Here is a 27,692-nt window from a genome sequence, read left to right on the forward strand (position 1 = left end):
TTAGTTTCTTCTGCACAGCAGTGTGAATCAGCTATATGTACAGATCTGTCCCCTCCCTGTTGGACCCCCGACCCCTCCCACCCCCGCCAATCCCCCCCCATCTAGGTCACCACAGAGCATCGAGCTGAGCTCCCAGGCTATACAGCACGTTCCCACTAGCTAGCTATTTTGCACGTAGTAGTGTGTATACATACATGGTAATTTAAATTTGAAGACTTCTGGTTTTTTAGCCACTTACTCTATTCTAAAGTTAATTTCCACGCTAGTTTAACATAAACATAATTCAGTTTTTCTCTTTGTAGGAGAGAAGATATTTTTTGATCTCTCATACTTTCTTCTGAATCAAAGTTCTCTGTATAGAGAACTATTTATCAAAGAAATTAAAAAGCATAAGGAAGACTGTCACCATCTGATTACTTTTCTGATATTAGTACAGAACATAATGCTGTCTGTCATTTCCACTAGAATTAGTTTTTAAAGAAAGATCCGGAGTGAACTTTCTATCAATAAAAATTGTAGATTTATATTTCTTCTCAATGAACATTCCATAGGTATGTCACATTATTCAGAACCTTTTGTTATATATTTTTAACTTTATTTAAAAATAAATTTAGACTTAACAAAACGTTGCGAAAATAGTACGTAGAGTTCCCATATACTTTTACCCAGCTTTTCCTAATATTCATAGAACAAATACAGAAATCAGGAATTAACATTAATACTAACCAATCTGTAAGCTTATTTGCATTTTGACCATTGTTCATTAAATCACCCTTTTTTGGTCCAGGATCCTATGTAGAATTTCACAGTGTACTTAATTGTCATGTCTCTTTAGTCTCCTTCAATCTGGGCTAGTTCTTCATTCTCTTTGCCTTTTGTAACCTTGACAATTTTGAAGAGTACTAGCTAGTTGGAATATTTCTTAACTTGTGTGTCTGATGTTCTCTCATGGTCAGATTGAGAATTATATATTTTTGGAAAAGATTCCACTGAAGTGATGTTATATCAGTACATTATATCAGGAGTTACATGATATCGATTTGTCCCATTACTGGTGGTGATAAAAGATAATTTGATTAAGGAGGTGACTGCCAGGTGTCTACACTGTTGATTTACTCTTTTTCCCTTTGTAAATAATAAGTATATTTGGGGAGATATTTTAAGACTATGTAAATACTGTTTCTCAAAATACTTCCACTAATTTTAACATAAAGTTAAGTTCACTAAGGTTTTCTTTGTTTCAAAGAATGGAGCCTTTTTCATTCAAAGGAGGCAGTGGTCAATTTAAATGTTTCTGTGTTTAGTCATCTTGACCCTGAAGTTGCCTTTTTAAAGGCAACTTGATTATGAATTTTTTTTATAATCGATATATATTTTTATGATTGCCTTTTATCTTTTATTCTATAGAGCATTAACTACTCTAAAAATGTATTGTGCATTTTCTTTTTTAACCTGTTTTACTTCCTCATCTTATAGTCCGTGGAACATGAGGACACAATTGGATTAGCTATTTTTTTCTTTTCTATCTTTTAACAAACACTTGACATTTAAACCTAGTGGAGTAACTTGAATCCCAATAACATTTCAGGAGAGTATCTTTTCCAAAAGGTTGAAGAGAAAATATATTGGTAAATCTTGGAATTTGGTTAGATATTGATTTCTTAAAACAATCTAATAGGGTTTTTCACTTTCATTACAACTTTCTTCTCTGTTAGGTAATTGCTCTCCATGCTGTGCATTCCTTAAAGTTCCAGGCTTTCTTCCTTATGTTTATGAGTATTTATAAGGTGTATCCCGTTTGACAATATATACAAGGTTCTGGTTTAGATAGAACCTTTTCCTCCAGAGTCAATACAGTACCATGGCTAACTAATTCTAAGCAAGCTGGGCTTTGTTTGTCTGTCTGCTTTTTGACAAGATCTCTCACTTTTTAAAATTGAAAAATTGAAATTGGATGTTCTGGCAATATCCGGTTTGGTTTTTTTTTTGTTTGTTTACTAATTTTAGGTCTGGAAAAGAACATTAGAAAATCTATAATGGGTGTTGTAATTTAGCTACAATTTGTGTCACCTCAGGGTAATACCTTTGATGTTTCTGCTGATCATATTTAGAAGTTAATCCTAGAAGCTGATGACCCCCAAAAGAGAATCCATGGAACTAATACACTTTCGATAGTTTTTATTTCCTTTAGGATAAGAAAGTTTAACTTTAGATACCAGCCACTTGACAAAATTCTGCTTACTTTTTGTTTCTTGACCAGTAGACTTCGTTCATTTGTAAAATGTTTACTGAAGTTAGTTAATTCAGTGTGTAGTCTAGGGGCTGGAGATGCAAAGACTCATTGCTTCTCTTAAGGTTGTTCTTTCATTTTCTTCTTAATGCGAGCTGGGGCTGATCTGGACACTTGGAGGGATTTGTGGGAAATTCTTATTCTTTTTAGAAGTGTCTTACAACTAGTAAGAATGAATGATAAAAGATGAATAAGAAAAAGATATTACTGTGTCCTGCTCCCAATTTAGAGTAGTAGAATGTTTTGTTTTATAAATAATCCGTAAATCTATAATTTAGTAATTTTGACTTCAGATTGGTCTTCTATAACACAAGTGAGTAGAAATCATAGTCTTTGTAGAAATGTGTTACCTTCTATTTCATTGCTTAAAAATGATCAGGGGCCTCCCTGGTGGCGCAGTGGTTGAGAGTCCGCCTGCCGATGCAGGGGATACGGGTTCGTGCCCCGGTCTGGGAGGATCCCATATGCCGCGGAGCGGCTGGGCCCGTGAGCCATGGCCGCTGGGCCTGCGCGTCCGGAGCCTGTGCTCCGCAACGGGAGAGGCCACAACAGTGAGAGGCCCGCATACCGCAAAAAGAAAAAAAAAAAAAAAAAAAAATGATCAGGTGTAGCTTTCCCTCTTTCATTGGTATTAGAAACGCTTAAAAGTAATAAACAGTATATGCTCATTTAGTAATTTAGTATTGAGAACAAATATCGCAAATAGTTTAGTTTGTACATTTCAGGAGAATTTCTCAGAGTGGTATTTATATATAAAATACTTAGATTGTTTCTGATTTGAATGTGACTTGATTTTCAGTAAGAATCTTTAAACTTTTAAGTATTAATGGAAAATATTAAAATCGTAGATGAATAGACCTTCTAACACCTTGTTTGAGTTCCTTTGTGGCATTTCAGCATTGCTGATTTTATTAGCTTTGGTTTGGAATTTCTTCTTTAGTGGTTGAAATGCAAGCCCTGCAGTGGAGTAATTTCTTTTTTCCCTCTTGAAACATGACATAGAAGAATGCTGTATACTGAAACAGAATTAGGGTAGGTCTTACTATGCCATTCTTGTGAGCCTCCATCAGTAGTAGTCTTGCAAAGGCTGTCCTTTCTTGTTTGAATAATGATCTCATTTTGAAAGTGCCTTTACATTTTTCTACATAAGTGATATGATACACTGTCTAATCCACAGTCTTCATAGATTATTAACTTCTGAAGCAAGGGAGATGCAGCTGTCCTCAATGATTCAAAATAATTTCTATTTAGGGAAATTTGTTTAATTTTTTTTTGAGTATGAATATGTTGAATCCACAAGTTTTGGCATACTTCAGGCAAAGCAAAGAAGTTATATCCTGAAAGTAATCTGACTTGGGAGAAGTTTATAAGTGGATCTATTATTTCTTCAGCCAACTCTCATATTTAACTTACCCTATAACCTAACCTAAGGACTTTTTTTTTTTTTTTAAATCTAAGTTTGTTGCATTTTTAATTTATATACTCTGTGGGGTTTGGTAAATAAGTCAAGGGTTTGGAGCTCCTACTGAAGGAGAAATTGTAAACTTAGACCATTATTAATCTGAGCAAGATATGATTTCTTGGGAGTTGTTTTTCATTTTCAAAGTGAAGTGGGCTTCTGAACTTAAATTACCAAGTAATTCTGTTCCATAATGGAATGCTCCCCCTTTGCCTGTATTTTCAATCAGATATATTGTTACTAATTAGTATTTAAGAAATGAAGGAAAACTGGGAAAGTTGGAAAATCATATCTTATTTATAGTTTCTGAATATAGTTTAAACTGTATCTTAATCAAAGTAGTTAAGTTTTACTTAGATCTCGTTCATTTGGGAGTCTTTAAAATTTTCACGGTTTATATTGAAATATTATTAGATATGAAAGAGAATGATTTGTCAAGGAAATTGATTAGAAAAGGCTGGAGGATGATTGTTTAATAATTTTGAAAGCACTTTTGTAGCACCTGTTTCCACTGTATAGGTCCAATGAAAATAAATAAAATAGCTCTGATGTATCGATTTTAAGCTCTTTCTCATCTGTTAAAAAGCCACCTCTTAAGAACTCCAGCTGTGGAATACTTTGCTATTCTATTTGTGATTTTTGGACCCTTGCAAATACCTGGTTAGATTGTGTTTCTTGAGATATTCAGTATTCAGATCTTTTTCTTTTTGTGTTCCTTTCCTCTTGTCGTCCCTCAGGTTCCTCCTCAATGTGATTATACACATTGTAGAATACTGTCTAAAGACTTAAGGATTTAAAATCTATTGGAAACTTATAATAGAAAATAGCTGCCACATAGGCTCATAACTTTTGTCGTTATTTATTTGATACCTCATGTTAGATGGCAGTTTCACCCCTTTGACTTCTTTAGATTTGTTTTTTCATTTCTTTCTTTAAATTCTGGAAATTACAGGTTTGATGCTTAAATTTGTAGGTTTTCTTTTCTTAGTCCAGACTGTTTACATTTTTCACTTGTAGAGACTTGAATATATTCCTAAAGTACAGAAGGGTTATTAGCTCATTCCTTCATCTTCAGGCTTTAAAAAAAAACATTTAGTCTAACTGTTGTTAGATAATGGAATAACCATTCCTTTTCAGCTGCTGGCATATTTCCAAACTGGCCGGCAGAGCCAGGAGGAAATGAAGGCATTAAAAACTAACTTTGGTTGGTTGCCACCTTCTTAGTGCTGAGACTCTAACCTTTGTTGGTGGATTGGTAGAGAACAGGAGAGCACAGTCCTCGTTCCACTGACAGGTAAGGAACCCTTGTGATGACCAGGTGGTGTGAGAGAGAGATTACTTGATAGCGTTTTTTCTTAACTTATCCCAAAATGTAACATGTCCCTGAAGTCAGATAGTGTGACTGCCTGTGTTCCATCCAGCAGGAATACGCAGCACCCTTCTGTTTAGAGTAAGATCTGAAATTTAATACTCACATATCACTCTGTACCACAAAGTATAATTGATCTGTTTTCTACTGTTAAAATTTATCCTGCAGTCCCTATAACTTTAAATACCTATCTGTCTGTCTTATTCTCCTTTCAGCTTTTCCTTGCTCAGATGCTGTGTCCCTTGAACTCCCTTCTCTTAGTTACCTAATTTCTATAATAAAGTAAACTATTTTCCAGTAGCTTTATCATCATCTATTATTTGGGTATATCTCACTGCTTTAATTTCTGCATTGTAGCCATTAATGATTATTTCCTGGTCCTTCTTGACCCAAAACCAAATGATCGTGCGTTTGAAAAAGATTTTTAGTCTGTATTGCCTGTATCCACAGTTCTGCCCTCCCGCTTTTAAATATGAGTGCTTGAAGAATAAATCTTTTTCAGTGACAGTAGTCATAGCTCGATAAAATTCAGGTTTAGTTTTATATTGCTATAATATGGGACTGTAGTCTGATTAATTCTTTAAATTACTGAAAACTTAAACGCTGAGAACAAATTCAGCTTCTTAGACAATTCCCAAGGTTTAGTGGTGTTCCTGTTAATAGGCTCGATTATTCTGTTTCTACTTTTCAATCCGTCTTCTTCTCTTTGACAGAAGAATTAACTGGGACTTCCTTGATATACCTGAGGTCTAGTGCCTTTCCCTGTCCCTTGGAAACAACTGATCTTGTTTTCCAGTCCTAATTTATCATTTTTTGATTTGGTCTTCCACTTGAAGTTGAGTGGTTTGTCACAGAACGTGTTACGGCTTAGACCAAGATAGGTCCCTTCTTAATAGTTACTGAGGAATGAATCATGTGTGGTGACAGACTTCTAAAATTCAAATTAAGAAGGCACTAAGGAAGGTATGCCCAAATGTAGCTCCTTTTTATCCTGAGGATAAGTCATTACAAGCTCAAATGACCGGAGAATGTAATTTCTTAATAAGAATTTTTTCTTAAATCTATATTCAGCTCTCTATTTCAGTGCTTCTCTCCTACCAGAGGTGCAAGGAGTGATCCTAGAACCACAGATACAGCCAAGACCACGGAGAGCTTTTGACGTCAGGGGTCCATTTTCTCCACTGAACCCTTGGAGGCAGAATATCCAGCTTCTGGAGAGAGTTGGGAAAGGATAATAAACAAGTGGGTGCTTTCCATTATTTACTTGGGTTTATTTATAGATTGGAGTGTCCTTCCATTGCCCATTTAATTCTACTGTTAAACTCCTTGGGTTCATATAAGAACCAAGTGGGGCTGCAATCTGTTTGTTTTTCTAAGAATGCTAACTAGTGCCCATTCAGAAAAGAGACCTAAAATTTATTTTATTTTTCTCTCCAGATAATTAAAGCAGTGGGTGACTTGGGGGCACTTGATTTGGTGATGAATGCCTGTGTAGTCCACAGGAATTTTTAAAAGGAAATATTTGCCCATTTTAGTCTTTACTGGTATTAGTGTACTTCTAAGTGCTCTTTTTTATTCCAGTATTTAAGAAGTTTCTTTATTTCGTCTTTGGGCAAGCTGGGCATCTGAATTCTCCTAATTTACACAGTCTGATGTCCAGGTGTTATCCTACCCTGTTAGTGAGAACTTTTTGGTCTTTTTCCTACCTCGAACTTTAGGACTTCAAATTAAGTCGATCTTTAAACAAGATGCGATGATAGTACCATTATGGTTTTACTGTCAAGTCTAGGCTTCATTCTTTAATAAGATACATATGAATGAATATGAGTTTCAGGATATAACAAGGCAAAAGAGCCTTTTCCTAGATTTTCCCCATGGCATTAAGATGGTTTTCTCTTAGTTTCTTTGATGCCAAGGGTAGGATTTGATTCCAGGAAGTTCTTATCACCTACAGTGGGTAGAACGTGAAGTTGGTGCCTTTGGCAGGTTTTCATTTCTCCTTGCTGGATCCCTTCTGTGACTCCAGGTATCTTGATAATGGGAGACCGGTTTATTTGTTCTCTAATTGCCCAGATTTCTTTCAACTGGTAAACATCATACTTCAGCAAAAGGAACTCTTCTAGCAGAGCCTTCATGGATGATATCTGTCACACATGCAGCAGCTGCAGTTTGGAAGGCAGTGAACGGAGCCATGCATTATATCTAGAAGACACAAGGATGAGAGAGCCACCTGATCTTGTCATTGATAAACTTTAAGATTTACTCTGGTGTACTCTTGGTCTGGAAACGGAAAGGCTCAAATAATGACATAATTTTTTCAGATTGGAATTTTACATGGCCATGAAAATAATTCCTTTTTATTCAGAAGACTGAAATAGAGGAAGCATGAGAGACACCTTTCTTTAAAAAGCAGCTCTCTGTATCTGTTTCACTTAAAAGATTCGTGGGATTGAAAATCACCTTAATGAAGCAGGCAAACTTTTTATTTTTTAGTAGTCTGGGAGATCCAAAAAGCTTAATGAAACTGTCTTTTGTTGCCTGACACTGAAAGGAACTAGGAAATATAAAGGGTGAACTTCTTAATTATTCCCAAATTACTTTTAATGTTAGGATGCACTTTTTTTAACTTTTTCTAGTCTTGAGCCTTATTCTTATTGGTCAAATCAACAAAGATTCCAGTATAGGAGTAGAGACGTCTTTGAGTTCAGTCTTCTAAAGTAGTAAATACCTGTTAAACTTGGTATTGTTCTGCATTGCAGGCATTCTAAAGTTGAATGATACTGAAAAAAAAGAGGTATTTTATAGAGCAAAAGCAATTAGTAGTAGTAGGATAAGCTTCTATGTGTGAATAAGTGTTGCAAGATAGTTATCCAAACTGTCGATAAATTGATGGCAGTAGTGATCAAAATGTTTTATTTCTCTTTTTGGTATCTATTTAACTGGTCAGTCAAAAGCTGTTAAAGAAGTTTTTAAAAGTTATGCAATGCTGCCAGTTTGTTTTATTTGGTATAAATTTTAAGAATAGAAATTCTAGAGATAATAATATGGAAGCATCTAAATGTCTTAGGAAATTTAAAGGTTTTGGAAACCACATTTGCTAGATTATAACCTGGCCTTTAGTCTTTCTCGGCTATTTGTGAGACCAGTTTTCCCCTCATTTATTATAAATAAACTTTTGTATGTACAGTACTTAAAAGTAAGTTTAAAAGATCAGTTTGAGCTAAAACTTCCCTAGAGAGCTCTGAATTCCCATAAACAATTACAGCTTTTTACTCTTGATTTGTTTTTGTTAAAAGTTAATAAGATAGTTGTTACAAACACATATAAATTAAAAAACAACTACTCACTCAACATTTTAGAAAGAACTTAGGGAACTGAAAGTGAGATTTGCTTGGAAATTTAATTGAACTCTTTGAACCACAGTACAAATGAGTTTATGGCCTGTGAGGTTATTAGCCTTTTGTTTCAGTTTTGAAGAAGTGATTTAAACTCTTAATCCCATTAATCTCATGCTTTGATTAAATTTTAGCTTTGTTCCTTAAAGTGTGCAAAAGAAATGTAAGTGCATTTCTATTCATCTCATGCCACTAAAAGCTATTTAAAAGTGAAACTTTATGTATATTAATGTGAACTGATGTGTTTAAACTTTTATTTTGATACATTTTCCTTTCAGATTTTTAAATATTTCGTGTCACAATATGCAATCCTATATTTTTCAGTGTTTATTTTATGGATATTACTATAAGCTAATTTTTTTCTAGAATGACTAATTGTGTACTATTTGTATTATGTGATCATTTGAAAAACTAATAAATATTTTCTCCATAAAAAAATGCACTTACTGATAAATGGCTTATTTTTCTTTCAGGAGTAGAAAATGGAAACTACAACAGTATTTTTAAGTGTATTTTAATTTTATGTGTCTTCCTCTGAGTATTTCTGAATATATATCCTATCCTTGTATATGTTAAACTTTTTTGAGAAAAAAAAATTATTTTAAACTGTTGAATTAAAATGATTCTCATTGGGTCACCCAGTGCCAAATGTAGGAAATAGGTGATCTATTTAGTCTATTTTTGCATTTTCCTGATTAGCTTCATCTTAGCTTTGTTTCCAGAATTGGATTTTTTTAGATGCCGTTTTTGTATGCCAATTTTGCAAACCATTAAAACTCTTGAGTTAATATCGTCAATATCAGGAGTAATATGGTCACGTCTTTTAAAGTGAGATCTTGATAAACAAAGACCCTTATAACATAGCATACAAAAGACAGTTCCTCTATTCAGAAAAAGAATATTTGAAAATAATGGCTGATTGGAGAACTACCCAATTTGTGGGTGCTGTTAATAGGAGAAGAAAATGTTTTATATTTTAATATTCTCCTTGAACAAATAATTGTAGAAGGGGAAATCTTAGAGTCTCTTGCTTTTAACCTTATCAAAACAACATGGAAAAGGATAAAATTGGGTTTTAATGATTCTTGTCTTTATATCTACATAAACTTAATCAAAGCCACTGGAACAATTTACCTTTCCTATGCAGAGTCTGCTAGAAGCAAGAGGAGATTTCCCTTTTTATTTGAAGAAAACTCATAAGAAGTGGACTCCTAAAATTAAAAATGAACCTTATGATAGGGTCCTAGGCAAGAAATAAAAGTTTGATTAATGACAATTTGTGGATTAAAATGAAAGAATTTGGCTCCCTGAAGAAATTATACTCTGAAAAATGAGAATTACAAAAGGAAATTATGATTTAGAATAGCTACTGTATTTGGGGGGAGCGGGAGAGGAGCTAAAATTCTTGGCTTTATTAATCTGGTAAGTTTGGGAAAGATGAGTAAAGATTGTGTGGATAAAATTTTGTTTTTAGATTTAAAGCTATTAAAAGGTTTACAGGTATAATGTATTTCTATGGAAGATGGAAGGCTGTATTTTCCTTGAATACAAAAAAATTTATAAGCCTTAACTATATGTGTATAGAAGGGTAGGGTTGGGGGTTAAATAAAAATCTTGCACTGGAAATTTCAAACATATTGTAAAAGTAATGGTGAAATTAGAGTTTTAAATAATTTTCATTACATGGACTTTTCCCTACACTGTCAATAGCTTCAAAATAAAAACATTACAGAATGTTGAACATGGCTTTATCTCCGAGGTGTAAGAACGTAGGCTTATTGTTTCACCATGATTCATGGGATTAGCTATAGGAAAAAGTTTTGTTTTGTTCTTTAGTGAGGAAACAGTTTTTTTTTTTTTTTTAACATAGCTTCTGTTTTAAAAAAGGTAAATGTAACACAAGCAGTGTGGTACTGACCTTGTAGCTTATTGTAAATATGTGCACAGATCTTACTGTATTTTGCTGTATTGAAACAATTGAGCAAAATGTCAGTGCCTAGATGTCCTAAGCAATTTCTTGATTTTTTAAAATTCAGGTATTTTTATTTCCCATTTAAAAAAATTCACATTAACGTAGTCCTGAAATATGAAAGATTTGTGTTTCCAAAATAAGCACATAGGTGCTCTTTAAAGTTTTTCCCCACTAAATGTGCATCTAAGGTAATTAGATCACTGCAGTAAAAAAAACGTTAGGGAACTATGACGGGTGCATCGGAGTTTTCAGGAATTACGATCAAAGGGATCTCTACTCAAGAGGTAAGGTATGGAATAGGTAGAAAAATGTTCAAAATGTGTTCAGTGCAATGTCTGATGATAAAGTAAACTACAACAGATATCCTTTGCTTTCCAGACAGATGTAGAATTAGGAAAATAATTTTTCTTAAAAATCTCTCCCAGAGGGCTTCCCTGGTGGCGCAGTGGTTGGGAGTCCGCCTGCCGATGCAGGGGACACGGGTTCGTGCCACGGTCTGGGAAGATCCCACATGCCGCGGAGCGGCTGGGCCCGTGAGCCATGACTGCTGAGTCTGCGCGTCCGGAGCCTGTGCTCCGCAACGGGAGAGGCCACAGCAGTGAGAGGCCCGCGCACTGCAAAAAAAAAAAAAAAAAAAAAAATCTTTCCCAGAGAAGAGCAATGGATAAACCACAAATTTGTTTTTGTATGACTTTGGAGTGCATTTAGAAACAAATATCTGCAGACATTGTACCCTTTTGGTACCTGGCCTGAGTATATTCCATGGCATCTCCTACCCTTGCTCTCTTAATGTTTATGATCCATATTTAATTTAGTATTTCTTAAGCCCTGAGAACTGTTAAAATATTGTACTTTGAATGGAAAGTTGAGTACAGATTCTTTGAGGTTATTTTGCCTGGCTTCGTGTTTGCTGTGTATGCCTGTTTCTATTAAATGAAACCTAGAATTTAGAAAACAGTAGCTGTACTGAGTAATTTTAACTTCGGTTTGAGAAATTAGAGTTTTATAAACATTCACTTACACTGTAATTCGGGAATCTGTTATATTAAGGATTAAGAAATAATATTGTTGGCTAGTATATAAAATTGTTCACACAAGAAAGTTATACTGTTATTCTGTAAGGTATATTAAGTAGGTTCAAAGAATCGAGTGTTAGCATAATATGTAGTATATCTAGAAACAAAGGAAAATGCAGTATTCAGTACAGGTGAGCTAAAAAATGATTTAGAATTTTTTTCTAGAATTACATTACTAGTATAATTTACTCAGTAGATGGCAATATAGAAAACACAGTAACCTTCCATCCTGTCTTTTTGATTCTTTTTATAAGGACATCAGCTCGTGGACATTTGGCTTTTATTTAAAATAGTTTGCTGTCTATTCTGCATTTGCCTTTATGCAGAGCAAATGATCATATTGCTGTGATCTAGTGACAGCACCCACTACATCAGTGAGGTAGCTGATTCCATGTTCAGGGATGCTCTGATGGTAAGAAGTTGACCCAGAATATGCTTCCATGTCATTTTTTATTTGAAAATTACCTTAGAAATTAGCTTGGTTAGCATTCTTATCTGTAAAATAAAATATGTAAAATTTTACATACAAGATAATTGATATCTGGGAACAATACAATACATGTATTTCTAATATCACATAGTTTATTAAAGGTCTGCTGTAGGATTCAAGTCTCTTTTGACTCCAGGCTCAGAGATCTATACTTAACTGTACTTTATTGCCTCATCATGTTAGTCCTAGTTCTGGGCAACATAGAGCGAGTCTGATGCCCTTCCAATATGATAGCCTTCAGGTATCTTAAGATGGCTGTTATACTCCATCAATTCCAAGTGCAAGTTTCCTGCCCCCCTCTACAGATTAAGCACACCTCCATTTTTTTTTTTTTTTGCTCTTATTCATGTAGCATGGATTTGAAATCCTTAAGAGTTTTGTAGATCTCTGAATATGCTTCAGTTTATTATTATTCTTAATGTGTGACACTGAACCATCACAGTACACGCTCAGCCTGTGTTTAGCCCTGTGACTCATGCCATTTTGTTTATCCTTATGTATTTAGCCAGTCAGGTGCTTAATTTTACGAGATTCTCTTGGACAAAAGAGTTACATAGTGATATGCAAAAATTTTGTTTCAAAAAATTAGGCCAGTACAGACTAATGTGCACAGTTCAGAGGAAAAGAAAAAAATTGGCTCAAGGTAATAGCTAAGACCTTGAGAAAGCAATCAAAAAGTACCACCTTCATTTCAATTATTGTTTAATTCTGACTAATAACTATAAATTCCATATTAAATGGCTTGTGTAATGTAAAATGTTATTTTTCAGGTTGTCCTTAGTAATTAAAGAGGAGCCAGGCCCTTTGGAGCTAAACTGTTGACACGGCACTGACAGTGAGAAGAAAATGAACTTGTGTTTAGTCGCATAATTAAAATTAGAAAGGAAAGTCACTGCTTCAGTGGAGAAGTTTGAGATACACCCCAAACAGCTGAAGATGGTGGAGAAGTGGTCCTGGAAGTCTGAGAGTGTGACCAAAACTGTAATGAAAGCACAGTCTTATGTTGCTTCTTGAAATATAGTGCAAATACTCAAGCAACGTTGTTTTGGTATAACAGTGTTTTAAGTTACCAGTTAAATAGCTTTTTTCCCCAAAATTTTAAATTGAGCTCCAGGAAGACACAAGGTATTTATTTAATGGCTGCATGTACCTTTAGGGTATGCATACCTTTGAGAAATACTGGTTTGAGACAGGTTGTGTTCTACCTTAGCTGAGTTAGAATTGGGGGACAAATGAGGGAGAAAGAAAAGAACAACCATTTACATGCCTACTCTGTGCAGCTTTTGCTAGGTGCTTTACATATATTTATCTAATTAGATCCGGTTGACCTATGAGAAAGGTAATTTTTTATTTTACACACAAAGATGCTGAAACTCAGAGGTTACAACACCTGCCCAAGGGCACATAAGCAACAAAAATGGCATTTAAAAGATGATTTATCAAAATCTAAAGAATTCTATCACACCATTGTCAAATATCTTTGCCAAAAAGAATGCATATTCTCAGGAAAATTTCACATAGAACCTCAGTGTTTAAAGTAGGTAAAAGGGATTTTTGATTTAGTATGCATTTTTTAAGAGTAGTTTTAGTTTTACAGAAAAACCGACCAGAAAGTACAGTCCTCCCCCTACCCCCCAATTTATACAATTTTCCTTACCATAGTTCGCTCTGTTGTTGACATCTTGTGTATTTTGTTACAATTAATGAACGAATACTGATGCATCATTATTAGTTGAAATCCATAGTTTACATTAGGGTTCATTCGTGTCATACAGTTCTACAGGTTTTGCCATATACATAATGTCTCGTATCATAACTATAGTGTCATACAGAATAGTTTCACCTGCCTACAAATGGTGTTCCACCTATACTCATCCTTCCCTTCCCGCCCCTCCCCACCTCTGGCAATCTGTGGTTTTGTTTTTAGACTTCTCAGCCTGGTTTCCTTCATTTAGTGATATACAATATCTTTTTGTGACTTGATAACATATTTCTTTTCATTACTGAATGGTATTCCATCGTATAGATTTACCACAGTTTGTTTATCCATTCATCTTTGAAGGACATCTTGATTGCTTCCAATTTTTGGCACTTATGAACAAAGTTGCTATAAACATTTATATGTAGGTGTTTGGAGGACAGATTTCAACTCATTTGGAAAAATACCTAGTGGTGAAATTGCTGGATCTTACAGTAAAGCCTATGCTTAGCTTTGTGAGCAACTGCCCAGCTGTCTTCCAAAGTGGCTGGACTATTTTGCCTTCCCACCAGCAATGAACCAGAGTTCCTGTTGTCCTATCTCCTTGCAGGCGTATGGTGGTGTCAGTGTTTTGGATGGTAGTCCCACTGATAGGTGTATAGTTGCGTCTTACTGTTTTATTTGCAGTTCTCTAATGATACTATTTTCCATCTGTATATCCTCTTCAGTGAGGTGTCTTTTCAGATCTTTTGCCCATTTAAAAATGTTTTCTTTTTGTTGAGTTTTAAAAGTTTTTTGAATGTTTTGGATATCAGTCCTATACCAGATAAGTGTTTTGCAAGTGTTTTCCCCTAGTCTGTGGCTTGTCTTCATTCTCTTAACAGTCTCTTAGCAGAAGTTTTAAATTTTAATGAAGCCAACTTCATCAATTTTTTTCTTTAATTTTTTTCTTTTTTCTTTTTTGTACTTTTAGTGCTGTACCTAAGAACTCATTGTCAAACCCATGGTGACCTAGATTTTCTCCTATGTTATCTTCAGGAAGTTTTACAGTTTTGAGTTTTACCTTTAGGCCTGTGATCCATTGAGTTAACTTTTGTGAAAGGTGTAAGGCCAGTGTTTAGGAAAAGACTGTCCTTTTTCCTTTGAATTTTCTTTGCTCCTTTTTCAAAGATCAGTTGACTATATTTGTATGGATCTATTTCTGGGCCCTTTATTCCATTCTATTGGTCTGTTCTTTTGCTGATACTACACTGTGTTGAATACTATAGTTTTTTGGTATGTCTTAAAATTGGGTGTCAAACTTCTAACTTTGTTCTTCAGTATTGTGCCTACTATTCTAGGTCTTCTACCTTTTCATACAGACTTTAGAATCAGTTTGTCCACAAATGACTTGCTGGGGTTTTTATTGGGATTGCATTGGATCTAAAGATCAAGTTGGGAAGAACGGACATCTAACCATATTTAGTCTTCCTATCTATGAACATGCAGTTGCTCTCCATTTATTTAGATCTTTTTGATTTTTCATCAGCATTTTGTAGTTTTTCCTCACATAGACTCATTTTCTTAGATTTATACCTAAGTTTTTTTTTTTTTTTTTTTTTTTTTTGGTGCTAGTGCAAATGGTGTATTTTAAATTCCAGTTGTTCATTGCTGATATATAGGGAAAACAATTGACTTTACCTGTATCTTGCAACCTTGCTATAGTTGCCTACTAATTGCAGTATTTTTTCCTTGCTTTAGGGACTTTGGGTATCCACAGTCATGTCTTCTGGAAACAAGGACAGTTTTATGTTTTCCTTCTCAGTCTTTATACCTTTCACTTCCTTTGCTTATTGCTTTGGCTAGGACTTCCCACAACAATGTTGAATACGAATGGTGAGAGGGGACTTGCTTGTCTTGTTCATGATATTGGGTGGAAAGCATCTAGTTTCTCACCAATACGTATGATGTTAGCTGTAGGTTTTTTGTAGGTATTCTTTATCACATTAAGGAAGTTCTCTAGTTCTGGTTCCTCAAAGGTTTTTTGTTTGTGAGGTGTTTTTTTTTTTTTTTTTTTTTTTTTGTGGTACGCGGGCCTCTCACTGCTGTGGCCTCTCCCATTGCGGAGCACAGGCTCCGGACGCGCAGGCCCAGCGGCCATGGCTCACGGACCCAGCCGCTCCGCGGCATGTGGGATCTTCCCGGACCGGGGCACGAACCCGTGTCCCCTGCATCGGCAGGCGGACTCTCAACCACTGCGCCACCAGTGAAGCCCTGTGTGGTTTTTTTTAAATCATGAACTGGTGTTGGCTTTTGTCAAATGCTTTTTCTGTATATATTGATATGATTGTGTTTTTTCTTTAGTTGTTAATGAGTCTAATTGATTTTTAAATACTAAATCAGCTTTACATATGTAGAATAAATGGAACTTGGCCATGGTGTATAATTATTTTTTTTCTTTTAAAATTAATTAATTAAATTACTTTTTTGGCTCTGTTGGGTCTTTGTTGCTGAGCGCAGGCTTTCTCTGGTTGCGGTGAGCAGGGGCTACTCTTCGTTGTAGTGTGCAGGCTTCTCATAGCGGTGGCTTCTCTTGTTGCGGAGCACGGGCTCTAGGCGCACGGGCTTCAGTATTTGTGGCACGTGAGCTCAGTAGTTGTGTCACCCGGGCTCTAGAGAGCAGGCTCAGTAGTTGTGGCGCACAGGCTTAGTTGCTCCATGGCATGTGGGATATTCCCGGCCCAGGGCTCAAACCCATGTCCCCTGCATTGGCAGGTGGATTCTTAACCACTGCGCCACCAGGGAAGCCCGTGTATAATTCTTTTTACATATTATTGCATTCAATTTCTTGATATTTTGTGAAGGATTTTTGTATCAAGGTTAATGGGACACTGGTCTGTAATTTTTCTCTCTTGTAATGTCTTTGTCTGATTTTGATATTAGACTTGCCTCATAGAATGAGTAAGGAATCGTTCTCGTTTCTATTTTCTGAAAGAGACTGTAGACAATTGGTGTCATTTTATTTAACATTTGGTAGAATCATCAGTGAAACCATCTGTGCTTTGTACTTTCTGCTAGGGAAGGTTATTAATTGTCGATTCAGTTTCTTTAATAGATATAAGCCTTTTCAGTTCGTTTCTTGTGTAAGTTTTGGTAGATTGTATCTTTTAAGGAATTGGTTCATTTCACCTAAGTTATCAAATTTGTGGAGATAGAGTTGTTAATAATACTCCTTACTATCCTTTTAATATCCATGGGATCAGTAGTAGTGGCTCCTCTTTCCTTTGTGATATTAGTGGTTTGTCTTCTTTCATTTTATTTGTTAGCCCAGCTAGAGATTTATCAATTTTATTGATAAAATAACCAGACTTTGGTTTTGTTGATTTTTCTGTTTTACTGTTTTCAGTTTCATTGACTTCTCTAATTTTTATTTCTTTTCTTCTACTTGCCTTAGGTTTATGTCGCTCTTCTTTCTAAGCACTGTTTTTGCTGTATCCCAGAATTTTGATAAATTCTTCTTTCATATTCTTTTAGTTTGAAATATTTAAAAGTTTCTTTTGAGACTTTTGAAACCAATGTATTATTTAGAGGTGTTGTTTAATTTCTAACTATTTAGGGCTTTTTCATTTATCTGTAAATATTTGGTATCTTACTAATTTTAGTTTAATTCCCTTGTGTCTGAGAGTGTACTTTTAGTATGCTTTCTATTCTTTTAAAATTTTGTGGTGTGTTTTATGGCCCTTAATCTTGGTGAATTCTCCATGTGAGCTTGAGAAGGTCTATTTTGTTGTTGTTGGATGAAGTAGTCTTTAGATGTCACTTAGATCCAGTTGATTGATGGTGCTGTTCAGTTCAACTGTCTTTACTGATTTTCTGCCTGCTGGATCCATCAGTTACTGGTGGAGCGGTGTTGAAGTCTTTTAAGCATAATAGTGGATTCATCAATTTCTCATTTCAGTTCTGTCAGTTTTTGGCTCACATATATTGATGCTCTGTTGTTAAGCAAACATATTAAAGATTGTTATATCTTCATGGAGACTTGACTCCTTCATTGTTTCATAATGCCCCTCTTTATCCCTGATAACTTTTCCTTGTTCTGAAGTCTGGTTTTCCTGAAATTAATGTGGTTATTCTAGCTTTCTTTTAATTAGTATTATCACAGTATCTTTCTTATCCCTTTACTTTTAATCTACCTCTATCTTTGTGTTTAATGTGGGGTTTTTTTATAGACAGCATACAGTTAGGTCTTTCTTTTCTTTAATCCATTTGACAGCCTCTGTCTTATATTTCAACCATTTAACTTTAAAGCAATATTGATATAGTTGGATTTATATCTAGTTTTTTTTTTAGTATTGAAAATAATTTATTGAAATTGTTGATTAGATCAGTGGTCCAACATGGGTCTCCCTGGGCTAAAATCAAGACATCAGCAGGAATTCATTTCTTTCTGGGCCTCTATATCTATCTTATTTGTAACTTTTCTATTCATTGGCTTTGTCCTTTTAAAATTTATTTTGCCTTACACTCTATTTCTGTCTTCTTTGATATTAAGTATAATTCCAATTTAGTTTGAGTCCTAACGTTTACACATAGTGGTGCTTTGCTAGGCGCCTTCTAAAAGCATTTCACTACTTTAATTTGATTCATTTAATTCTCTTGAGCATCCACTTACCAAATTTCATGCATCTCCCAAGCTTTGGAGATACTGAGATGCTTCTACCCCCATTCCCTTCTTTTCAAAGGCTTTTTCCCATTGTTGTCTAGAGCCTGGATCTATCTTTTGTATCTTGTCAAGGATTTTGTGGCTTTAGTATTTTCTATGAGCAAATTTCCCTCTCTACTGGATCATTCCCATCACCATCGAATTATGCTGTCATATGTTATCTTAAGAAAAGGAAGCGGGACTTTCCTGGCAGTCCCGTGGTTAAGACTCTGCACTTCCAATGCAGGGGATGTGGGTTCGATCCCTGGTTGGGGAACTAAGATCCCGCATGCCATGCGGTGTGGCCAAAAGAGGAAAAAAAAGAGAGAGGAAAAAAAAAAAGCCAACTTGACCTTTTCTTCACCCTCTGACTTCTACTGCAGTCTCTACTCACGTTTATTACCAAGAATTGTCTACTCATATTGTTACAATTTCTCCAAGTTTATTTACTTCACAGTCTATCCCGATGTGGCTTTTGCATCTCAGACCACTGTGACTGCTCTTATCAAAGTTACCCAGGTCTTCCCTGTTGCCAGATCCACTGGATGCTTACCTGTGCCTTCTGACCTCTTAGCAGAATTCAGTGTAGTTGAACACTCCAACCTTCTGAAATGCCCTTCTCAGTCCTTGAGTTTTTCCTCTCACCTCTTCTTCCTTTACACTTAGATGATTTTATCCATTCCCATGGCTTAATACTTTTTCTTTTTTTAACCCCCCCAATTTTTATCCCCTGCCCAGCCACCTCCTCAAAGCTCCAGTCTTGATATCCACTTGGATATCAAGTGGTTTATTTAAACTACTTAAATTAAAAAACATGTCCAACCTTGGACTATTTTTCTCTTCATCTCTGTGCAGAATCATGATGTTCATCTCATTATGTGAAAAACCATGGAGTGGTCTCTTCCTCACCTCCCATATACAATCTATTTGTTTTTTGTTAGTCCAGTTGTTTGTTTTGGGACTTTTTTTTAAAACATTGTTACTATTGTTTACAGCAGTTTTAGGTTTACAGAAAAATTGACCAGAAAGTACAGAGAGTTTCTATATTAATTCCCCTTCCCTTGTTTCCCTTGCTACCATCTTGCATTAGTTTGGTACGTTTGTTGTAGTCGAACCAGTTTTGATACATTAAAGTCCATAGTTTACATTCGGGTTCACTCTTTGTGTCAACAGTTCTATGGGTTTTGCTAAAAATGTAATTTCATGTATCCACCATTAGGATATTTTATCACCACCTCAATCCCTGGCACCCACTGATGTTTTTACTGTCTCTCTAGTTTTGTCCGTCTCAGGATGTCATATAGTTGGAATCATACAGCATGTAGCCTTTTCTGCTGGTTTCTTTCACTTAGCAATATGCAGCTAAGGATTGTCCTTATCTTTTTGTGGCTTGATAGCACATTTCTTTTTATTACGGTATAGATCTGCCACAGTTTGTCCTTCACCTATTGAAGGACATCTTGGTTGCTTCCAATTTGGGGCACTTACGAGTAAAGAAAGCTACTGTAAACATTTGTGTGCAGGTGTTTTGAGGATGTACGTTTTCAGTGCATTTGGAAAAATACCTAGTAGTGCAACTGCCGGACCTTAAACGGTGAGCCTATGCTTAGATTCGCAAGGAACCACCGAAGTGTATTCCAAAGTGGCTGTCCCATTTTGCATTCCCACCAGCAGTAAATGAGAATTCCTGTTGTTCTACATCCTTGCCAGCGTTTGGTGTTGGCAGTGTTTTGAATTGTAGCCACTTTGATAGATGTGTGGTGGTATCTCACTGTTTTAACTTGCAGTCCCCTAATGGCACGATATTGAGCATCTTTTCATATGCTTATTTTCCATCTCTATCCTCTTCGGTGTTGAGATAAGGCCAGTGTTTAGATGGATATATCTTTTTCCCAATGTGGATGTTTATTCTAACACCATTTTCTGAAAAGACTGTCCTCTCACCTTTGAATTGCCTTTACTCCTTTTTCAAAGATCAGATCTACCTCCTAAATCTCTCTCAAAACTGTTCAACGTCTCACCATTTCCATCTACCAACTTCTGCTCCAGGCTACCATCATCCCTCACCTGAACTATTGCAGTAGGCCTCGCTGGTCTCCTTGTTTTACCTCTTGACTTCTATGTTCTTCATAGAATAGGATTTATAATGATTTTAAAGTATAAATAAAATCGTACCTGTTTCCTGCTGAATACTCAGTGCTCTTCTTTGTAAAAACTATGAATTCCAAATTCTTTATCATGGCCTATGATCTCACCTCCAGCTTTACCCTTACTCCTGCTCTCCAGCCACCCTTGGGTTTATTTCATTTAGTCTCTAAATTGTTTATCCCCTATCTTAGGGGATTCCCGGCGACTGGAATGCCCCTTCCTCTGCTTTTAGATCTCAGCTTAAATGTTTCCTTTTCAGAGATGCCTTCCCTAGTCACTATAGCTAAACATCCAGTTCTACATCTTGACCTCCATCCTCTCATATTGATTCCTTCCCAGTATTTTTCTCACTTTAAAAGCATATATTGTTTATCGATTTATTGCCTGACTTCCTGAGACCAGGGATCACGTCTGTCTTGTTTATACTGTTTCTTAGCACCTGGCAGAGTAGCTGTCACACAGTAGGCACTGAACAAATATTTCAGTGAGGAAGATGTAGGCAGCCTTTGCGATGCCCAAATCTAGTGAGGGAGATCCACACATGAATAGGTGAATTGCAATGCCACTTTAATGCTGTTGGATAGTTGTCATAGTCCTGGAAAATAAGCAATAGAAGACTAAAAAAATCTTTGGGATTCTTTCTCAGTAGTGTGAAGTAGTGATTACAGAGGTCAATTTATGAAGTCTTACTACCTAGGCTTATTTATGAAGCCTTACTGCCTAGGCCATAAATAAAAATATTATTTAATAATGGGGTCAACATAACTTTCATCCAAGCAGTACGAGACTTAGGATATTAAGTGTTTCAGAAACCATCCATCTGTACTGACAGTATGGGTGCTTTAGGGACAGTCTCAAGCCCACCAAGAGATGGTCCAGCATACTGATTGAGCTTTGGCTATAGAGTCAGTGTTTGGTTTTGAGAACTCAGTGCTGCCATTCACCCTGGGCAAGTTGTTTAACCTCTGTGCGCATCAGTTTCCTCATTTGTGGAGGAGCTAATAAACATACTGCACAGGGTTATGAGGATTAAATAGACTAATCTATATAAAGCATTTTTCCATGTGCCAGATACTGAAGTAAACATAAAAGTGTTTCCCTCATTTAACTAAAATTTTATTATTTTAGAATACACTTAACTTGAGTAATATGCAGCTTCCTCAATAGATACCTCCCTTCCTACTTTAAAGAGAAAGACTTCATTATGATGCCAAACATGAATCTTACCTTTGCAGCACCCATCCTTTTTATCCTCTACCTGTGCTCTACGTTATATTACCTCTGCTTTCTCAGATGTCTTAAAAAAACTCAGATGATTTTTTTATTCCTTTTCATAATTCTTCCTTTCAACTAGATCTTTCTCATATGCACAAAAACATGTTAAAGTGTCTCCAATTAAAAAAAAATGGTATCTAACTGTAGGCACTGCCCCACCTCTTCCTATGTGTATGCAAACTTAACATTCTCTGTAACATTCTCTCCGTTTCTTTCAGTGCCACTCACTTCTCAGTCTACTCCAAGCTTGTTTTCTACTTCTTAACTTCATTGAAATAATACTATTGAGGTGAACAGTGACCTTATCACTGAATCAAACAGACCGTTTTCATACCTTGTCATACGTGTGCTCTCAGCATTCAGCGTGATAGCTGGAATTCTCCTCTTCTGACATTTCGGACTCTTGAGTCTTCACTCCTGATTTCCTCATACCTCTCAGGCTGGTTCTTAGTCTGTATTGCAGACCCATTCTTTTTTTTTTTTTTTTTTTTGGCGGTACGCGGGCCTCTCACTGCTATGGCCTCTCCCGTTGCGGAGCACAGGCTCCGGACGCACAGGCTCAGCGGCCATGGCTCACGGGCCCAGCCGCTCCGCGGCATGCGGGATCCTCCCGGACCGGGGCACGAACCCGTGTCCCCTGCATCGGCAGGCGGACTCCCAACCACTGCGCCACCAGGGAAGCCCCAGACCCATTCTTTACCCAGGCTTTACTTCACATATTGGAGTTTCTAAGGCTTGTTTCCTCAGTCGTTATCTCTTAGTTCTTTGCGTCTCTATCCATACTCTAAGACTAATTACCTTTATACTGATGACTCAAGTTCCATAATACTGGTCCAACTTGAGAGATCGAACGACCTACTTGGCATCTCTTTTCCTTTCTGTGTGCCCCAAGGGCACTTCAAACATGTTTTATGAATTTATGATCTTTCCCCCCTCAAATGTGGTCTTCCTTTAGCATTCCCCAGTTGAGTGACTATCACCCCCTGCATCCAAGTTATGCATGCTGGAATCCTAGGTAACATTCTGCATATGTGTATTCCTCACACCTCCTTTACCCCATCTGTCATCCAGTCCTGTTGATTTCTGTGTCTGAAATCTCAGTAACCTTCTCTGTTGTCAGTGTCCTGGCTTCGTCTGTTATTTCCTAACTTGAACCATAAGAGTTCTAATCGGTCTCCTTGTATACATCCTTGTGCTAATCAAATTCATTCTCCACAGTACAGCCAGAGTGATGTGTCTGAAGATACGAGTTTGATTGATATTATACCTTTATATATATTATACTTTTAATTAAAACAATCAGCTGCTTCCTATTGCTCTTAGTTAGAATCCACGGGTAGAATAGAGACAAAAATCCTGAATATCATTTGTGAAACCCAGAAAGACTAAGTTCTTCTTTACCCCTCTGCTGTCATCCTTGGTCACTTCTTATTTTCACTCTGTCTCTCCCTCATCCTTTTTGCCTTAGCTGGTGGTCATTTCCTTACCTCAGGAACACCTTGGATGTGCTTGAATAGGTCAGATCACCATCTGTTTGCTTTCATAGTGCCATGTACCTATTGTATCCATGCTTTCAGTTTTACATGTTGGTGTGCCATCTCTCCCTCTAGCTAAAAGTCCTTAAGAGACCAAGGATCTTGTTTGCTTTTGCTTACCATTTGCCAGTACTTCGCACAGTAACTGGCTTGTACCCTTCATTTCATCAACTCTTAAGATGCCACCTTTATTTTTCTTTTACTAAGGAATAAAAAGAAGGAAAGCAATCAATGGAAGATAAGCTCACAGTAATGTTATTGAAAGAATTTTCTGTAAAAGCTGAATTAACTTGAACTGTTATATTTTCTCCCAGCCCCCTGCCTTTCTCGGATGATAAAAGAATGTAATTTGAGAAAAATATCCTAGAGTTTATTTCTAGACTCTGATACTGTACGAACATACTTGGCACTTAATCATGGTTCCATTATTCAGGGCTTCCGAAACGGAGAAATTAGATTTGTTTCTAACTTTGGAAATAAAATATTCAAGCTAGTTTTGATTTGTCTTTAAATGCAGGTTTGATGACTTCCTGAACTCTCAAGTGATGCTGACTTGTGGTCATCTCTGGGAAAGGGATATTTAGTGAGAATTTGAGTTTAAGAACAATACTTAAAAAAAAAATTTACGGTGATGTGAATCTTGTTTGTCTAGCTCCTCCTTTCATTAATTTACTGTTTTTCTCTCAGAAGACACGCACTGTCAGCATTTCCGTTTCCATTCCTCAGTTCATGAGGTTCTCTGCACCCTTTCCTATAGTGGACCCAAGGGGTCGTTTCTATAAGACTTAATTTTTGCCTTGACTCAGTTTACACTTTGTGTTAGAGAAATTTAGAATGGAAAAACTCAGTCTGCCATTTAACATTGTATTTCTCAAAGGAAACTTTAAAAATCTATCAAAAAAACCTTTTTGTAGTTTTAAGGAAGGCCTGTTTTTCTAGATTCTGAGTAATAAAACACTCCTGGTAGCCTGGCATTTGGTAGTTGGAATAAACTAATCCCTTCAGCCTTTTGCAATCACTTAAAATACTCATTAACTGTGAGTCATTGTTTTGAGATAATGTACATTATATTCTTTTTGTTTTTCTTGCTTGAATTGCCCAACATTCTTTAGAATAGCTCCGTGCCCCTTGTGAGCTTAGCGTACATTTTTATTTGGAAAACTGAGTGGTGCCAAAGAACATTGCGGGACAACAACTATTTATTCCCTTCCAATCAAGTTGTCTTTCTGTAGAGCAAAAAAGTACACCGAGGTATAGAACTTTTTTTTCTTGCTGAGGTACTGATAAGTTTGAGAAAATGAATATGTTTGAAATAATAGGGAACTAATTACCTTGGGCGTCTTAAAAACTTACAAACAAATTTCTTCGCTAAGAATGGTACTGCATTTCTTTACTTTCAAAATTAAATTTATAATAGTCCTTTGAAAGCAGAGAATAATCTTCATATTTAAAAGTCAGTCACTATTATCACATTAATTAAAATATATCTGTATAAAATAGCTTATAAAATACTTCCTAAAATTTCTAGTTTGAACTATAAGGGCTCAGTCATTTTTTTCATAAGTAATTTAAAACATTTTAAATATGTCGTCCACTTTTTAAGTTGGTGGCATTATGCTACTCTAAATATAAGCCTTTTCTTCATGGAAAACATGACTTAATAATGAACTCTTGTATTTTTCAATATTGTCTTTAAAAAGTCATTAAAAACAATCTTGTAATCGCTATCACGTTTTTAACAATGATCAGCTTTGCTTCCACTTTTCACATGAACCAGAGCTCTGCTGTTTTAGTTGCACAATTCAGTGCATTAAAGACAAAAACAAACCAGTAATCACCTCCTCCCAGTTACCTTCTTTGTTCTCTGAACTCTTGGTATTGGTGGTGGATGTAGGACTATTCGAATGAAGATACATTTTATGCATGTTTTCTAATTAAGTAGTCTAAATTCCGAAACCTTTGTTTAGATACATTCATCTCCCTAAAATACAGTTTCTTAATAGGTCTATATCGGTATTGCCAAATTTAGATTACCTTTTTCATTAGTCTGCTAAATATGTCAGGTTACCTATAATGAAGAGGAAGTTATCCTAAAGGATTTAACACCTCTCTTACATTCTTGGAAATGTATTCAATTGTGACATGAAAACTCCACTAGGAATGGAGATATTTATATATAAATTCTATCTTGATAATTTTCCAGTGAAAAATTGGATACTACTTACTGGCTCTGCTTTTGAGCTTCATTTTCTTTTTTTTTTTTTTGAATTTATTGTTTTATACAGCAGATTCTTATTATCTATTTTATACATATTAGTGTATATATATGTCACTTGGGCTTCATTTTATTTTCTATTCAAGTTTGGCTTCTTGATAGGAAATGGGGGATCAAATGTTACATAAATTAGTTTGTTATATTCACCTCTATAAATCAAAAGTTTTTTTAAGCTCACCCCTAATATAAGTATGTATTTTGAGTGTGCAGATATGAGAGGTTTTTTAGATCACTCTCAACATTTCAGTACAAATTACAAAATGGTGAGGATGTTTCTAAACATCTGTAACATGCTTCATAATTTTTTAAAATCTTGGTTAATCTCTTTGGCAGCAATATGAATCGGATTCCATGGTCAGTTTATTTTGATACTTTTAAAATAGCTGTCAGAGATGGTTCACAAAGATACATAGATTCAAATGGCAATGATTCCTAAATCATTATACTAAGATTTTAATACCATCCAGCAGTTATGCAGAGGTTTTGGTGATATTTGGCTGGCCCCTAATAGTCTGACCTTGCACCTAATGGGAGGGATTTTAATTTCCATCATTTTAAGAAATGGATTAGAAACCTTACGTGTTTCTTCTGGGAGATTTTGAAAGGGGTTAAAAATTCTGTTTCCAAGCTTTTGGGTGTTCCAAGCTTTTAAATGAGAAGTTTTTAAAAATTACTCTCTCAACATTTTTAGTACCAATCACAAAATGATGGAGCTGTTTTGAAACATCCATCTTTAAAATTCCCATAGAAGTTACTCCCCAAAAGCAGTCTTTTTCTCATGAAACTGTTGAAACATTCCCTTTACATCGAAGGTACAAGTTCAGTGTGTTTGTTTTGAAGATTGTGCTTGGTGACTTAACCTCTTGTCATCACAGAAAAGCTCAGCAAATTGTGAATGTTTTTCTTTTTGTAAAAGAAAAAATCCATTGCCCATCTTTTAAGTTCAACAATTCTTTAACGTTCTTTACAGTAGACAGCTAGCAAGCCTAATAGAGGAAAAATAATTTTTAGCTCTTCCCTATCTCATTAAAAATACCCTAATGATTCTTCTACTTTGAAGGTTGTTTTTTTTTTAAATGAAATTAACCAACCCCATTGATGATACTAGTGCACACTTCTTATTTCAACTCCTTTGCTGCAATAACTTGCCTGTACGGAATGACTCATTGATTTTCACATGAGTTGCTATCTGACAATCCCTTTTCTAGTTAAAGCAGCTGCTCCTTCAGAAGTTACACATACATTTATACATTTATAAAAGAAGAAATTTGCTGTGGAGAGTACATCTTCTCCAGTAAAACTTTTAATTCTTCATATACACAAAACCACAATGTTTTTATATTGGAAACAGAATCTAGCAAATAGCATAGGCTAAGACATGTAAGAAATGTGTCTTTTTATCTTATATCCAACCTTTTGGACTACATAATTTGCTCCAGTACTTCTTTCTTCAAACATTAAGCAATCTTTCCTATAATTCTGGCAGCGTTTTACTGATTGAGGATTGCATTTTAATTTGTTACTATGCTGTTTTTTTTTAAATATTTACTCATGTTTGCCATAGGAAGAGCAAAGTATTTTCCTAATATGACATGACTATTGGTTAGGAATATTTTGTGAGTGTTGTAAAATGTTGAGCGAACTGGATTGAGTATTGCATGGCTTAAAACATGTTAAAAAATATAGATATTTTATGTTCTGGATGTTCAATTTTTAGATATCTTGCTAACAGTGATGGCGTCATACTCAATTATCAAAGCACAATATATATTTAGGACTGTGATTGCCTGTTTGGTGGTGGACATACATATTTCAGATGAATTCTTGATAGTTTTGTGGGGCTTCTTTTTTTGTAGATCTGATTAGCATGATGCATTTGTCAACTTGTGGTTGATAGGGTGTTCGCGCTAGGAGAAGTATTCACCTATGCCATTTTCCTTTCATTTGCTCGTGTTTGTGTTATTAATATCATCCTAATCCTATATTCCTTTGCAGGAATATTTTAAAGCCATTTCTCCATTTAGTGTG

General features: G+C 35.6%; 1 protein-coding gene across 4 annotated transcripts in view; it reads left to right on the forward strand.

Annotated features, from left to right (window-relative positions):
• The window catches only part of TSC22D1 (TSC22 domain family member 1), a 131,580-nt gene that overhangs the window by 26,157 nt on the left and 77,731 nt on the right, over positions 1–27,692 (forward strand). Inside the window, exons 2-3 of one of the 4 annotated variants that reach the window (XR_014291760.1) lie at positions 6,190–6,360; positions 7,192–8,794. The exons of 1 other annotated variant lie outside the window; for it this stretch is intronic. The gene's annotated coding sequence lies outside the window, so the exon portion shown is untranslated. Of the gene's footprint in view, positions 1–4,886; positions 5,044–6,189; positions 6,361–7,191; positions 8,795–27,692 lie in introns of those variants that run through there. 2 more of the 4 variants (XR_014291761.1, XR_014291762.1) reach the window with 2 other exon arrangements.

This window comes from Mesoplodon mirus (genome assembly GCF_964341445.2).
Source record: "Mesoplodon mirus genome assembly, chromosome: 17".
In the NCBI taxonomy this organism is placed as follows: domain Eukaryota; kingdom Metazoa; phylum Chordata; class Mammalia; order Artiodactyla; family Ziphiidae; genus Mesoplodon; species Mesoplodon mirus.